General features: G+C 33.6%; 1 long non-coding RNA gene across 1 annotated transcript; it reads right to left on the reverse strand.

Moving 5' to 3' along the window:
• Window positions 1-2,412: 2,412 nt before the first annotated feature.
• On the reverse strand, window positions 2,413-3,663 carry LOC128221030 (uncharacterized). Its single transcript, XR_008258872.1, has 3 exons — window positions 3,404-3,663; window positions 2,798-3,115; window positions 2,413-2,532 (listed from the first exon to the last, which is right to left on the reverse strand). It is a non-coding gene; the product is annotated as an uncharacterized LOC128221030 (long non-coding RNA).
• Between the last annotated feature and the right edge of the window lie 12,830 nt (window positions 3,664-16,493).

The following is a 16,493-nucleotide window of genomic DNA, read 5'->3' on the forward strand; positions in this document are numbered from 1 at the left end:
TATGCATTTAACATTGATACACTAACATGTAAATACGAGGATATGGAACAAAACAATACATAACTAACCAATAACAAAGCATTTTTGAAAAAGAATGGTATCACAATGGTGTCAAATTTATCGTACATATGTACGATAACAAGAAAACATCATTTTTTACTTAAGCAATTTAATACGAATTTACAATATTTGTATAAGTGATTTTTTAGATACCATGCATAAGGAATGCAATATAGAAACAATACAATACGGCAGTATATTTGGGTTATATGTTTTGGTCTTTGATCTAGATCTACGCTGATGCATTTTGGTACACAGGATCTTATACAGCAGGTTTCTGTGTAGAGTGGAACTCAAAGTCAGCGTACTCCGTCGGCGTATGATTTCTTCTTGACGGAACTCTGGCGTGAGCTTCCTTTAGGAACTTGATGTCTAACTCGGCGTACGTTAGGCTGTCGTCATTATGTGGTTGCTGGAATATGTAACATTGTACTACGTACACAAATGACATAAATAGTAAGTTTAAGTATAACCGGTTATAGATCTCGTAGAAAGAGTACCGTTGTATGTAGAAACTTGCATTGCATCATCTTTGGTAGTATATCATGTTAAACCATCACCTTTGAAAGATATGAATATCCCGCACCCTATGACATATTGCACACCTGCCTTACTGTTTTTAATCTTTAATGTTCACAATTACGGTGAAACTCAAAGAAGTTGGCTACCTTGCACGTCTTACTTCATCTGGTCAAGCTACTTTAGATTTTATTGTGACATTTCCATCACAGTAATTATCTCTAAGAATACATCGAAACGTTCAGTGAGTTACCTATGTTTCAATTCTCTGTGTGCCAGGCTGCCTCTGTACGACTGCATACTGGACTCCTTCCGTTGTTATGTGTATTACGTCATTGTCTAACGGGTTGTCTGTTAAGAAAGGTTTCATTAATATCTGCTATTTAAAAAGGTCTATTTGGAGGGATTTAGTACTACTATATAGAGAACAAGAAATAATAGAATAAAACTGAATATGACTCCAAACGACTGCATTTCAATGTGTAAGTGGCTTTTGGTAACTAAAAGCCAATCAATCAATAAATTTGTTACAAACTGAGAATTAGCTAGGATACAAATGATCTCGAAAGCGTTAGATTTTATAAAGATGTTTACTTTATTTATTCAATTTTTAAGTGATACAAAAACAGCACTAACTTTTAATTTGGATATTTTATTTAGCTAATGTGAAAGTTTTATGATTATTATATTTATTTTCTTCCCGAAAAGTATAGTAAAGTTTCAAAAAGGATAAGTAGATAGTAGTATTACAAGATATATAATAAAATGATTCACCTGGGTACATGATGGGATTTTCAAAAAGCAAGAAAAGTACCAACGCATATACGTATTAGTAAACTCAATAAAACAAACCTACCGCTGTGATTTTCAAAACTGAAAAAGAACGAAACAATTATTTCATTACTTTTTATTCCTACTTACGCTTACTTGTAAGACTTATATTAAGACAAATTTCGTTAGACGAACTTATGTAAGAACTGTCCTTAATAAATTTCATAATATATTAACAATCTAAGCATATCTAACTACGCAACACATATCTGAAGTTCTCCATCAATTAATCTAAGATATAATTAATACATACATTTCAACTGTGTTGAGTGCGTTGACATTTTGCCGTTTAAGTAATACACATCCTAAAAAAGATTTTTGTTCATTTCAAACATTTAATTAACATCTACTATATAGATACTTTTTATTTTGATAGTTGTAAATTTAAAAATTAATAAATCTGTATGCTCGTACTAAATAATTTTCGCTCAAAATATTTATATTCCCTTGTTGGCCCTTGTCCTTTCAATATCTAAGATTTTGTAATGTTATTCGGACTATTGTATTTTTTCTAAATCAAAAGAAACAATTTGTATGAAGAGTTTGTTTATGCCAGTAAGTCCTTTCAAAATTGCATGCTCTGACTTTATTGCAAAAATAAGGATTCTCTACATTGAAACAAAATCCTCACTTCCGATTGCAAACACGATGCAGAGTCCACAGAAAACACCTGATCCAATAAGAAGATTCTTGACAGGAAACCGGAATACTGAAGAAAATGTCTGAATGTCATCGTCCTGGCATTGTCTTCCTGCAATATTATACTTCATATCATAAAAACACATCGAAGACATTTCATTTACTATAAATGTTATCACTAAACAATTGAAAACTACAAACCATCTTTCCTTGAGCTTAAAATGGCCAGGGATTTTTTCAGATGCCCTTTTGATTTCCAAGCGATGCAAGTGTAATTTTTTTCGACTTCTCCCGTATAGTTCAGAGTTAACAGACATTCCCCTGTTATATTACAATACTTTATTACAGTGCTATTTTCATCTTCCCAGATAAGCGTCCATTGCTCTAAAGCTTTGTAGAAATTCATTACACATTTCACGGTCAATGTATTATTCGGACATAAATCAACAGGCGATGTAGTGTTCAAAGCTAGAGTTGGACAATCTGAAATGTAGTGCAGAAATTGTTGAGAAGGTAACAAAGTAAAACAAATACACAGCTAATAAAAACAATAGATGTTATACATTTTGAGGTTTCTTTAATCTTATCTAAGGTACATGTGGATAAAGCACCTTGAATAAAATATATGATAACTTAAGTACGTTTCTGAAGATAGATCGTGTGGAAAAAATTGGATCTACATGAAGATACCAGTCTCGATTTGAGAGACTGAACGAAATTCGACAACTAAATAAATACAAGTACGTACTTGAAAAGTCTATTTTATGGTCTTTTTTTAAATACGATGGAAAATGGTCACATTTTGTTGCACAAGTAATTGTTCCCCCAGTCATGTCTTCAGTGACAGTGTAAAGCACTTCGGATAAAGAACGGTAACTCCCATTTACAACATTCGTCCAGTTGTTGCTATGAGCGTATGTCATATTATCGTTGTCGCTTGACCATTCAATTGCGCAAGGCGGATTTGATTCATTGGTTTCACAAGACATTACTAAGAAACACACAGAAACATTGTTTTTATACTCGTGTATTTTGTTTCCGGATATGGAAAGGTCCGAGGGCGGATCTGTAAACAGAACACGACAAGCTTAAACATAAACGTACAAAATGTAACCGTTTTAAATTCAGAAAACATAAAAATATATAGTTTATTTTACAATAATATGCAATTAGAAAATTGAAAACATTAATGTTTCGTTTTCAATGATGCACCTTAAAACACCAATAATACAAACCTTTACCATGGAAAAAGAAGTTATATAACATATTAAATGTGTTCTTCATGATCACATTTTTCCTTTTTTGACTTTTACAAATACGCGTATTTTAAACAATCCTTTTGAGTTAAACTTACATTTCATACTGATATTTTGGCATATTGACACATCTTCAAAACCAAAATAATCGTTGCTTTGCCTTGTGCAACACATTTCTTTTCCATTCCACGTTTTATTAGTCTTTATCACCTTTGCTTGACTTGTAAACATATTAGAAGATTTATTAAATGAATCAGTTTGTTGAACATCAGCTAGCAAGCCTTTGCCAACGTGAATTTTTATTGCTGGAGCTGGAAAAGCATTGCGCACTGCACAGATTGCTGTCGAGCTTTCTTCATCATCGAATTCGGGAACTGTTAGCTCGGGCGGGCCTCCTTTGTCTGAAATTGAAACACAATGATATAACAGCATTTATTTTTATGCCAAATCCAATATATTTAATCTTAAAAACTACGCTTGTCATTATGCGTCTCTTGTTTGCTTACCCACGTTACATAGAATGCCGTGCACTTCGTACGGTGTTTCAAGAGCTGCATTTGAAACTTGACATGCCACATTCCGTCTCGACAGTCCAGTCATATGTTGATGAACGTTATGGAATCGGTACAGCCCTTTGTTATCTTTGCTTTCAGCAAGATCAAATGAATCATTGCCAAGCAAAAGTACGACTCGTACGGGTTCGGTTCCATTGTCAGTTATGCAATACACATCAGAGCCACCATAAACATAAATGCATCCTGTTATATTAAAGTCAGGGGACATTGGACCGAGTACTGGGTTACTCGGTCGCTCTGAAAAGAAACAAAACTCATTAAAGTCATTCGGCATATTGCATATCATTTAACACTACAAATGAAAATGTTGTTTACATTGCTGCTTATGCACCAATTATCATGATCATAAATTAAAAAAAAATCTAACACTTATATGGCTCATGGTTATACTTAATACATTCGTAACAAAACGATCATTTATATAACCAAAATTTAATATTAATAATAAAATGTTTGAATAGTTGGTGAAATACAATGATGGTACCCTGCATATTAACATCTACTGATTCCATGGGTCCTCCTAGATTGCACACTAAAGTGTATGTTCCCTCGTCTGTTTCATCAAAGTTGAATACCGTCAATTTGTAAAAATATTCAGAAACCATGTCTTCTTCGTAAGAACCGTGTTGTAGCTGTATTACTTTGAAGTTTTTCGACCATGTTCGTGTATTGTATGTTTGGCGCTGTATATAACGTTCAGCTGGAAAATATCCCAGTTCGACGTTCGCGCCGCGTACAACCGGGATTAACAACACGAGAGCTCCACATTGTCCATCAATATCTGTTAATTATACGAAATGATAAATTAGACTTAATCTACTTATGTTTTTGTATCTTTAGGTTGTATTCATTTAAAATTCACTGCTAAAAAAGACAAACATATATTCTTAGGTGTTTTAGGAATACGGGCCCAGAAACAAATAATATTGCAACATAAACTACATGGACAGGCCCAGTGTAAAAAACTACCATGATTGTGTAAATATACATTTGAACACTATGGCCCCTGGCTTATATTTTTAGTATATTACTGTTTGTGTAATCATTCTGTCTAACTACTAAGTGGTCAAAAATGTCCTTGAATCTATTTTCATATATCTTCACTATGATTACCAGCAAGTGTAAATTGTACATTCTGAGAATAGCTGGAACAGTCAATCGCTTAAGTATTTGTTTCGGATGTCTCGATGATTTGAATAATATTAAGGTCTAGTCATTTGGTAATACCATACTGTGCTTGACATTATTGAAATTCAAGAGATTTCGACCTTGTATTCAAACCATCGGTCAAAAGAGTTTGGCTTTGCTCAATTATACTTCGCGGCTAGGTTGATTCACAATTAGTGGCTATAACCAGTAAGATTCTTTAAGAAAAACAACATTTGATGTTAATACAGTATGTCATTAAAGTATCAGGTGAATTTAAAAAACAACATACTTTTGAATGGCAAAAATGAGTTTCAGGTCTAATTGGAAGTACAGAGGCTGATGTGGGCCTTTCTTGAGAAATTCAAGGGATTCTAGAAAGAATGTGCAAGGTGCTTAAATCTGAGTGTATGTAAATGGGTTTTAATTGGATTGTCTAAAGACAGAGTCTTGACCACAAAACTAAATATTTAGTAACAATGTAATGTTATCGGACGGACGTGGCTGTTTTTATAAAAGAACGATTTAACGGCTACAAGACATAAAACGGTGTGAGAGTGCTTTATCGTTAATGAATAAACAAATAATGACAACAAACAGTAATTTAAAAACATAAGACACCCAATTAATGCAAGTTGAATTTGTGGTTAAAGCCTTAAAACAGTCTTCGATATTTACCTTTCATATTCAAAGATACCATGGGTGTTTTTATCGTTTCGTTTGTTGAACATACGGCGTAAACGTCAGATTTGTTGTATTCAAATGAAGCCTTCCATTTCATAAAGAACGACCCATCTTCCAAATATCTTTTAACATTTGTCCCATTCATTATTTGAAGTGTTGGGTTACCATTTCGAATGCATATCCATTCCACGTCACATCCCCAAGGGTAGAATGGTGTCGCTTTAAGTGTTACCTCCCTGTTCACAAAAGCTGGTCCTACTACTGATATCGTTCCATACTGGTTCATGGCTTTGCCAAAGCTGCAAACATGAGCTGAAAAAGAGGTTTCAAACAAATCATATGTACACATCTCACCCTTAAAACGATACATTAGAAATGAAACCGTAATGGACTATTATTGTAGAAAGTCCAATCGGTAACAAAATGCATGGTATACAGCTTGCATCAATAGTAGCAATAGTACTAGTTGTATAAGAAGTTCTTGTTGTTGTAGTAGTAAAAGTTGTTGTTGTTGTTGTTGTTGTATTAGTATTAGTATTAGTATTAGTAGTAGTAGTAGTAGTAGTAGTAGTAGTAGTAGTAGTAGTAGTAGTAGTAGTAGTAGTAGTAGTAGTAGTAGTAGTAGTAGTAGTAGTAGTATTAGTAGTAGTAGTAGTAGTAGTAGTAGTAATAGTAGTATAAGTAGTAGTAGTAGTAGTAGTAGTAGAAGTAGTAGTAGTAGTAGTAGTAGTAGTAGTAGTAGTAGTAGTAGTAGTAGTAGTAGTAGTAGTAGTAGTAGTAGTAGTAGTAGTAGTAGTAGTAGTAGTAGTAGTAGAAGTAGTAGTAGAAGAAGTAGTAGTAGTAGTAGTAGTAGTAGTAGTAGTAGTAGTAGTAGTAGTAGTAGTAGTAGTAGTAGTAGTAGTAGTAGTAGTAGTAGTAGTAGTAGTAGTAGTATCAGTAGTAGTAATAGTAGTAGTAGTAGTAGTATCAGTAGTAGTAATAGTAGTAGTAGTAGAAGAAGTAGTAGTAGTAGTAGTAGTAGTAGTAGTAGTAGTAGTAGTAGTAGTAGTAGTAGTAGTAGTAGTAGTAGTAGTAGTAGTAGTAGTAGTAGTAGTAGTAGCAGCAGCAGCAGCAGCAGTAGCAGCAGTATCAGTAGCAGTAGCAGTATTAATTATATTGAAATTAACACGATTTATCCAACATACCAAAAAGGAATACGGCAAGTTGCGCACATATTAGCATCCAATGTCGTGGCATATCTCCAAGAAATGATGTGTTAATGAATGTGACTGTTGTTGCTCGATCGTACTAAATGCAAATGTGTTACATTTGTTTCTTATTATTTTCAGAAAATTCAAAAAGACCTTCCCTACAATTTCTAAAAGGGAAAATAAATGCTGATCGCTCTTTCTGTTCACAATTGCTTAACTGGCGTACCGGAAAGGCTTTAGTTATACTTGGCAATGAAACTATCAGAAAGATCGTGTATATATATGAAAGAAGCTTTCAACAGCAGGCGGACGGTATATTCTTTATCACAAAAAGGAAATAAAATGGGTCAAACAAAGTAATTAAACGGTGCAAAGTGAAGATATTTAAGTATAAACGGAAACATGGTCGTGTTCTTATGAGGAAAATACAGATTGTTTTATGGCATACTACTACTTTATCCTCTCTTCTTTTTTCAAGTCAACATTAAGCTACGCGATGTATATATTAGCTTGCAGATTTATCCCGTCACTGACCCAATGTACTTTAGTATTGTACGGGAATTCTTTGCTGATTACAAACATATGAAATAAGTTCACGATACAGAATTTCTTCAAGGCCAAAAAGGCACACATTCTTTCACTACTCTTAGTAAACGATACCGAAATAATATGGGATCGCCATGCATTCAAACTTTTCATATTCTTACGTGGGATAACTTGATTAGAATCTATCAAGGCCAAAAAAAGGCTTGATTGTTTTATTTATTTTTTAGGTATTGCATAAAATGCGTTAAAAGGTATGTTCAAGCTCAATTTTGAGAGAGTAGCAATCTGTATGTTATTTTTAACACTTGTATTACAGAACTTAAGCGAAACACTCGGACTTCTTAATTGTACCTTCACGTTCTTTTTTAAACCTATGAATCGGATATGACGTGTGTCGGGAACACCGATCAACAAGATATAGTAATCATATTGTACGCACAATAGTGAAAACAGATATATCGATATAAATTAAATACCTTTCTCAACAAAGGCTAACAATAAACTTATAACACTGAATCAATGCCTGCAACAACACCTCGAATAGAAAGAATCATACATGGAAATTAAAAATGAAACATTTGAAATATTGTTGGGATGTCGACTAAGTCATCATGTTAACAAAACATTACTTGGTTGAGGAACATAATACAATCAATGTACTGAGTGAATGTCGTTGCCGAGTGAATTTGGTGGAGATTTGACAATTTCATGGACCGTGACTCGATAATAATTTCTGATCTGCTTATTTATAAAATAATTTATAAAAATGTTTATAGCATCCATTGTATTGGCCAAGTTTGTGCCCTATCTCACTAAATGTAAAACAATCAACAAAAGTAATGTAAAAACTTATCAATGTACTTTCTATCATCAAAAATTATGCCCAGTTCATCACAAATGTTCTTCCCTTTCTCCGAATGTCTGGGCGCCATTGTATGAAAGCGGGATTTAATCGATCTAGTAGATTTACTGCATATTCGATAAACCGTCAAAAACCATTATTGTTTAATTTGAACAATAACAGGTGTTTGTGTGATTTTTGAATGTTATTTACAGAAAATATTATTAATTGTGTTCAAATGAAGGCTTCAACTGCTTAATATATAAAGTTTGTTTGTATTTATAATTATATGATCAATTTTAATCAGAACAAAATAAGTATTTATCAGTCAGCATACTGACAAACCGTGAACGTTTTTTGGGGGATATTTTAAGCCAATCACAGACAAACAGTGTTTGTCTCTATGTTTGGATGCGTCTACAATAACAAGTAAACAAAAAGCATAACATTCTAGAATATTAAGTGATGAGAATATCTGAGGCAAAACGAAAATGTCATCTTAAGGTCAGTTAATTAGACATAACTCGCTTCCATTTCTTTATTTGCATTAAATTGATTTGATTTTTTCCACTTGGTCATTTCAGATAAACATTTGAAAGTATTGATATACCTGGATCTGAAGTGTAACAGCTATAATCAATGTAGGTTGCACGTGCAAATCGTTTTACGCTGTGTATTAAGTATACAATTGACATTTGATAGTCAAACTTGAAAATCAAATAATGGATCAATTATCGATTCCATGAAGAGATATAGCAAACGGGCTTTTGCAGACAGCAATTTTCCAATTTTAGAGGTATCTTTGAGCGTATTGCAATTACGATGTGTCACAAATGATAAGACGATCACATTTTAAATAATATAACCATGTATAACTAACCTTCGCGACATGGTCACCAACGAAATACCCAGTCCCGTTTAAAATCATTATTTATTATTTTCGGTCTTGAACTGAGATAACACTCAGACAATAAAATGAAACACTATCATGCTTGCTGTGTATTCAGGTTCAACTTCGGCACTCAATTATATTAATCTAAGCTGTGCTGTAATAAGTGATGGTGTTAATTTCAACGAAAACTTTAAGCGAATATATTCAAAACCATAAAGAGCAAGATGTTATGTAAATTTCATCTGGCTGAGTTTCTTTTTTGTTTTGTTTATAGCGGATATAAAGGTTGGCTGTGTAAACAAAAGGAGCATAAATGCTACATTATATCTAACAATGGTTTATATTTACGGTTGCAACACATTTGAAAATACTTAAGTATCATCTCAACGGATGACATAACAAAATTTGAAATCCTACAACAGACCATGTAAACACCTTATCTGTAAAACCATTGTATTGTTTATTGAGTAAATAATATAATATGATTTAAAGACAACATAAACCAGTTAAAACTCATAAAGCACCCTTATAACGTTATTTAAATATAGACCATTAAAAGCGTTTAGGTCATCCAATAGCGCCAGTGAAAGTCCTACATGGCTATTGAAGGAGTATTTAAGAACAACACCAGCAATTAGGGTACATTCCACTCAAATTGTTTTTATGGTGTATGGCAGCGCTATGACTAAAGATACCATTTCATTCAGCTCTTGAAGTGAGAAGAGCAGTACGCCTTTGCCCAATTACGTCCTTGAAATCTGTTGATCGGGACACCTGATCATTGACAATTTATATTATTTTGATAAGATGAAGCTTTGTTTGTAAAATCCCATTAAAAGTATTATAACATTATTTAAAAGAGCGGTCCTATTCCACAAGTAGCCTAATTCCTGTTTGCTTGCTTTTCATTCGTTTCAAAAATCAATACTTCAGCTTATCCGATGGTTCAGCATTTAGTTACCAAAATAATGCATTTGGAACATAGACTGGTGTTATGTTCCCTATAATGAGGGGAATTTTAGAAAACTTAGAAAAATGTTGTATTGCATGATAATGTCATCACCATGTTAAAAATACTCGCTCATGTTTTTGTACCATTGTTTTATGGTAATGCTCGTGAAAACATCTTATTTTACTCCCCTGCACGAAATTGCAGAAAAATATACAATGAGAGCATACAAAGCTTAGTTTAAGTGGGTAGTGAAATCACACCGATACAGTTATGAATTCAAGAAAACTGACATCAAAACGTCTCGTCCACAAGGACGCTTACATAAACTAGGATATACTAAATCCTTTAAGCCTTTTTAAAAAAACAACATCTTTACTTACGCTTTTCAAAATCATGGACTTCAAAGACAATATTTGAGCATATATCAACATTTTTCTGAAAGGGTTCTGGCCGCCAGCTTTTTAGTTTTAACAATGCCAATCATGTGCCATACTTGATTAATTCATAGTGCATATAACAAAACATGAGCTAGTCATTTTAAACTCGTGATTCTTTTTAATATAAACGAACAGACCACATTTGTTTTCCAAGGAGAAAATACGTCCACGAGACCAAAACATGCAGTCCAGATTAAGTTGATGTTGTACTGTATATTAACACCTGCTGTCCAAGTGGAATAAATTGACCCATGACAGAAAAAACATACAGTGTATTGCATATGTTAAAATCTATAAAGCATAGCTTTTAGGCCAAAAAAATACCTGTGTTTCCGGTAACCCGACCGACCTTATTTTATCCTCGCCGACCCTAATCTTTTTTATGATTTTTTTAAAATTTTATCCTTAAAAAAATATATTTCTTTAAATATATCGTTATTATTTTCGTTGTTTGTCTTGTCAATGTCCCTGGAGAATATACTTTCATTCCTGATTATGTATTACCGAGACGGGAAAACAAAATAGGGAAGGGCCGCGAACCCTGTCCGATATCTTAAAATTGGCAAACGCATGTTTACCGTCCAAACACGTAGTTGATCCCCGGAGACATATTTTGTTGTCTTAATAATGAAAATATTTTGAATTATAGTTCGCGGTGTTATTTTAATATCCAAATCCATGTCAAAAATAAAATTTACTTTTTTTACGATTAGGCTTTGCGTATATCATGCATGCTTCTTACGATTAGGCGTTGCGAATTGATGCAGGCTAAATACCAGGTTCCAATACACATTTCATTAATCGTTATATAAATTTATCCGCAATTATCAAATGGTTATTTATTTCGCCTTATTTAAGTCCCATCAACTGAAATCCAAACAAAAACACGTTTTCATATATTGAAATGTATCGGCTGCAGATCAAACGGTACAATTTATGACGTCAGAGCACGAGCGGTGATAAGATCAAAGGCGCGTGGCTATGGTTTGTATCTAATTCGGTCAGTCGGATACCGTATGATCCCATTTGATTGCCTGGAGTTCGCTTAGGCTGGTACGAAAATACCATACGATCGAAAACATAATAATCAATAATCGTCGTCTGGGAATCTTAAAACAATGATGGAAATATTTGAATTCATAATAAATATGAATGAAACTTTGATTGAAGTAATGTACGAAAATAAGATACGTAAAATAAATCCATATCCGCGTTAACTTGTTCTTTTATTAACCTACCTCCACTTGAAGGCCTAGTTTAAGGAGATCACACTCGGCGATTTTCCTCAAGCAAATAAAATATTTAGTTGATAATTGACTATCACAGATTTGTTGAAATTGAAATGCTGGATTTTCCTAAAAACCGATTACGACTTATAAACGAGTATTGTATACAAAAATACCAGATTTCATGGGCAAAATTGGCGGGAAAATACAGTAGTCGAAGGTAAGGAAATGATTTTAGACAGTAAACAATGCTGTTTTATCAGACTTTTTGTAAATAAGGAAACGCGTAAATATAACATTATTGATCTGATGCAACAGAAAATTGCATGATATGGAAAGTGTAAAAAACAACAACAACAAAACAACATCCCGACCTACCGACCCTATTTTTTTCCGCCATGTTACCGGAAACACAGGTATTTTTTTTGGCCTTAGCATAAATTCCAAAACTTTACATTTCAATTGATATATATTTCGTCTTTCAATCAATCCTTATATATAAGAACTGTCTCTTGCGACTTGAGTCTGGATTTATAGCTCAACTTACTCGGAATTTTACTAATGTGACTGTGTTTGACCGCGTATTTAACCTGTGGAAAGATTAACATATTACCAAGCATTGAAAACTTGCGAGCTTTGTCATCCTTATGTATGTTTCTTGTTTAAAAAAATAATTTTAACAATTTTGGTTACCATGTCTGGTGACACTATGTGTTCCTCGTTGAATATCAGTTCCGCAATGAACTATGTGTGTCTCTCAAAAGTGACATAGTTAATTGCTTAATATTTAGTTTCTATTGTATTATTACATATCTGGAAAACAGAAGTTTTTTTTTTCAAATCCGTAAAATCAAGATTGATAATGTGAAATTCGTCTTAAGCACATTATAAAGCGCGTAATAAATTGTGTTTATGACGCTGGTTATTCGCTGTCAAAGCCTGAGTGTTATATATCTATAAATCTTTTTACGTGTTTACTTGAGGCGTTGGCAAATATCATTGGCATATCTACTTATCAAAACACATTGCTGAATCATTTAATCTTTTCTCCAGGCGTTTCTAAGGCCGGGCTCTAGGGCTTCAGGACCCCAGCTCAATTTTCAGGGTACTATGCTTTCCTTTAATTAAAGGCTGATATGGAAGTGTCTTACATTCTAGCTCAGTGCTTCTAATTTGCCCGAAAATATTATTCTGGATAGTTCTGAATGTTATTTTCCATAGAGTACTAATGTTTAAGTCTTCAACACAGCCCTGGTGTTGAATTTTAAGCACGGGCTGGAGCGTGGTTTGCATAACCAATGAACAATCGGCATAGTAGCGTTAACGTTTAGATATTCATATATCAATGGCTCTTTCTATTTTTTATGTCCGCTATTCTACTTTACGCTTTCAGGCTGTTTAACTAATCACTATAAACTCTTACGTTGTCATAATATTGCATCATTTATTTGACAAAATCCAAAATAGTTTCTCTAACGAAAAGGGATATCATTAGGAACAACCCTGTCCAAAACAAGTCTCGATCCGCCCGTGAGACTGACATATTAAACAACCTAAAGAAAAAGTAGCACGTGACCCCAAATGTATATAAAAACGCGGCAGCGCTTTGAAGTAGGACCGCATCTTGGCGTTAGATTGGCAGATAAAGGTATGCAGGTGGAGGATGTACTGTGGATTGATTCAAACATATAGAAGTGAGAAAAATAATGGGTTACAAACAAAATTGCGGAAATATAAGCCAACGTACCGATTCTAGTACAGATCTTGCGTAGTAAGTGAACTTATTTATATTTTAAAAAAAAGGACTTTGCGACCAGTATGTGGCTAAAAGCCTAATCTTCGTTTGGTATTTAAGTTTGGTGTAATAACTTTAATGATAAAAATTAAGTTCAACATAGTGTTGATAATACTGCTGTGGTTAGAAATGAACGTGTTGATTTTATCAAAAAAGACCAGTCAAGAAGGTTTCATTTCTATGAGATCTATTTATTTAAAAAACTATATATATATATATATACAGTCTCCTTAATGCCCTTAGGAGATATATATAACAATTTGTAGTCGAAATGATGCATTATGTGCGTATTTTATTATTTTCATCTCCTATATTGACATATAAAGTAAACATGGATGATTTTAGAGGGGGCGCACACAGACTGCACCCCACTCTCAACCCGCTAGTGAATAGTGACTAAATATTTGATATATTATGGCTAAAAAGAACTTTCAGCTGAATTGCATAGAAACTGTAAATGCTAAATACAAATCTTGTGCTTGAAAAAACATAAGTTTCCTCTGCACACGAATGTGTATGTTAACGCTTGAAACAGTGAGCTCATGATTAAAAAAACATTGTTCATTAGGTTACATGTTTTAATTGTGACCCATGGATATAAATGATTTCAAAGTGGCGGTCAAATTTCAGCATAGTGATAAACATTAAATAGAGAAAAATACTTCCGAAAGTCATCTACTTGTCAATATCAACAAACTACCAAGTTTGAGGACACTAAGCCTGACCATTCATAAGTTATTGATTAGACATGTTTTTGTCTACAGGCAGAAATGGTTATTTGAAAGTAACAAAGGGCCATAACGCTACTATACATGACTATATAGATTTTGACGGCATTTGACATGCAACATTCCCATTCCTATATATTACCTTATGGAAAGTGATATATGACCGATCAGTATTAAAATATGGCTCCTGGTGGAAATTTCCTTAAAGAAATAGCTATTATTAAGTTCCGAATGGCCATAAATCTGCTATACATTAGTGGAATGTAAAAGCTCTTAAGAACATCATTTCCCTTATTAAATATACATTCATTCAAAGTTTCAACAACTTTTTATTATCAAGTACCAAAATATGGATCGGGACAGAAAAAAGGGTTACAGACAGGCGGACAGAAAACACCGAAAGAATATGCATCTGCCTTTGGTAGGGATAAAAGAACTGATATAAACTTACAATGTATTGTTAAAATAAATTTAAACTTTCCGGGCAGTAACTTTTTATTCTTATAGAGAAATTGTATTTGTACAGTTCACTCTTGTATTAAGTTCTATTGCTGTTTTATATTACATGTTACATTGTATCATATTATGTTTATAAACATAAAGTAAAACTGAGGATTATGGAAGATACTGGTGTCTCTGTTCATACTTTGCTATCCTATGCCTGTCCATGCCAGTCGAAAACCTTTTTTGGTTTTAGAAAAGAATAAACACCGAAATGTATTAAGAAATGTTTACTGAACAACCTTTGACACGATGTTATAACTAAGCGCTCATGTTACCAAATCTCTTAAAATATATTGAATGATGGTTGTGTACATATGACAAGGATTTTGTATTATTATGGCATAAGGCTCAAATATTTTATATCTGGGTGCAACAATATCTCATTAATGCAAAATATATCCAATTAATAAATTGTTGACTGATATATGTATTGTCCCTTTGAAACTCACTCTCAATTTCTATGGAAAATTCACTATAACTGTAACAACAATGCAGCATGCAGTTGACAGAAGGTGGAAAATTGTACACAATTTTTAAAGCTACATTAGCTTTGTGTGAATATAACAAGTTTGACATAATGTTGTGGTTACTGAGCAAATATCCAAAATTATTATATATTGGGGGTGTTTTGTATTGAGCACTATTTTGCCATTTTCTTCAAGAAGATATTTAATATTATCTATTTTGGAATTTGGTCCTTTATGGTTTCTTGACACTTAATTTCACATCGGCCTTTGCCACAACAATCACATTGTACAACCAAGTCAGGACTGGCAGCCAGATATGGATGTTTCAAGGAAACTGTCAATCCACTCTCACTAGCCTTACAATGCCTGTGTTTCTTCATGGAGAGTGTGTATTTTTATTCCCCTAGAAGTGTGTCAGTCAGGACAGTCACATTTGCATCTTCATCCTTTTGAAGAGATTTTACACGACTGGCCACCCGATGAAACAGACTGGCAGTAATTCTTCCCTTACGCTGATTATTTTATTCTTTGGAGAATGCTTGCTCTACAGTTTGCTTACATATGTTATCACTCTCTTCACGTGTCTTTGATAAGGCTTTCACCACTGATTCTGTGGAATAATCAGGTTTTTCTATCTCGCTCAAAGTCACATCAGCAACTGATTTTGGCACTATGACCTTTGGTGTAACATGTCTTTTTCGTTCTTGCAACTGTCCAAAACACTAAAACTTTTAGAAGACTAAAGAGAACCTTCCTCATAAAACCCTCATCTGTAACCATTTTCGTCTGTTCCTTATTAAGTGGAGTAAAGTTTTGTCTTTGCTCTTTTCATCTACCTGACATCGCTCTTTGCCATAGGATGATTTCGTCCAACTCATTTCTCCTGCATTGAAAGGCCTCATCACTGGCTTTGTTCTTGGTACATTCCATATTGCTAGGACACTGGTTTTGAACTTCACACCAGCAACATGATTGCAACAGCCTAGCATGCCAGCTGCACAGCTGCAGTAAGACACCAAAACTCTCCCACCAACACGAGCTGATCTGTCATTTTCTACTACCACCCATGTGTCAGCTGTTTTTTTGATTATTGCTATTGAGGGTGTCACTTGGGCTTTCATGATACATTTGTCACTAGTCTCACTAATGTCCTGCATATGCACTTCTTTAACCAAGCCACATTAAAAATATTGGTATGTTTTTCC

The sequence above is a fragment of the Mya arenaria genome, chromosome 16 (genome assembly GCF_026914265.1).
Source record: "Mya arenaria isolate MELC-2E11 chromosome 16, ASM2691426v1".
Lineage (NCBI taxonomy): Eukaryota > Metazoa > Mollusca > Bivalvia > Myida > Myidae > Mya > Mya arenaria.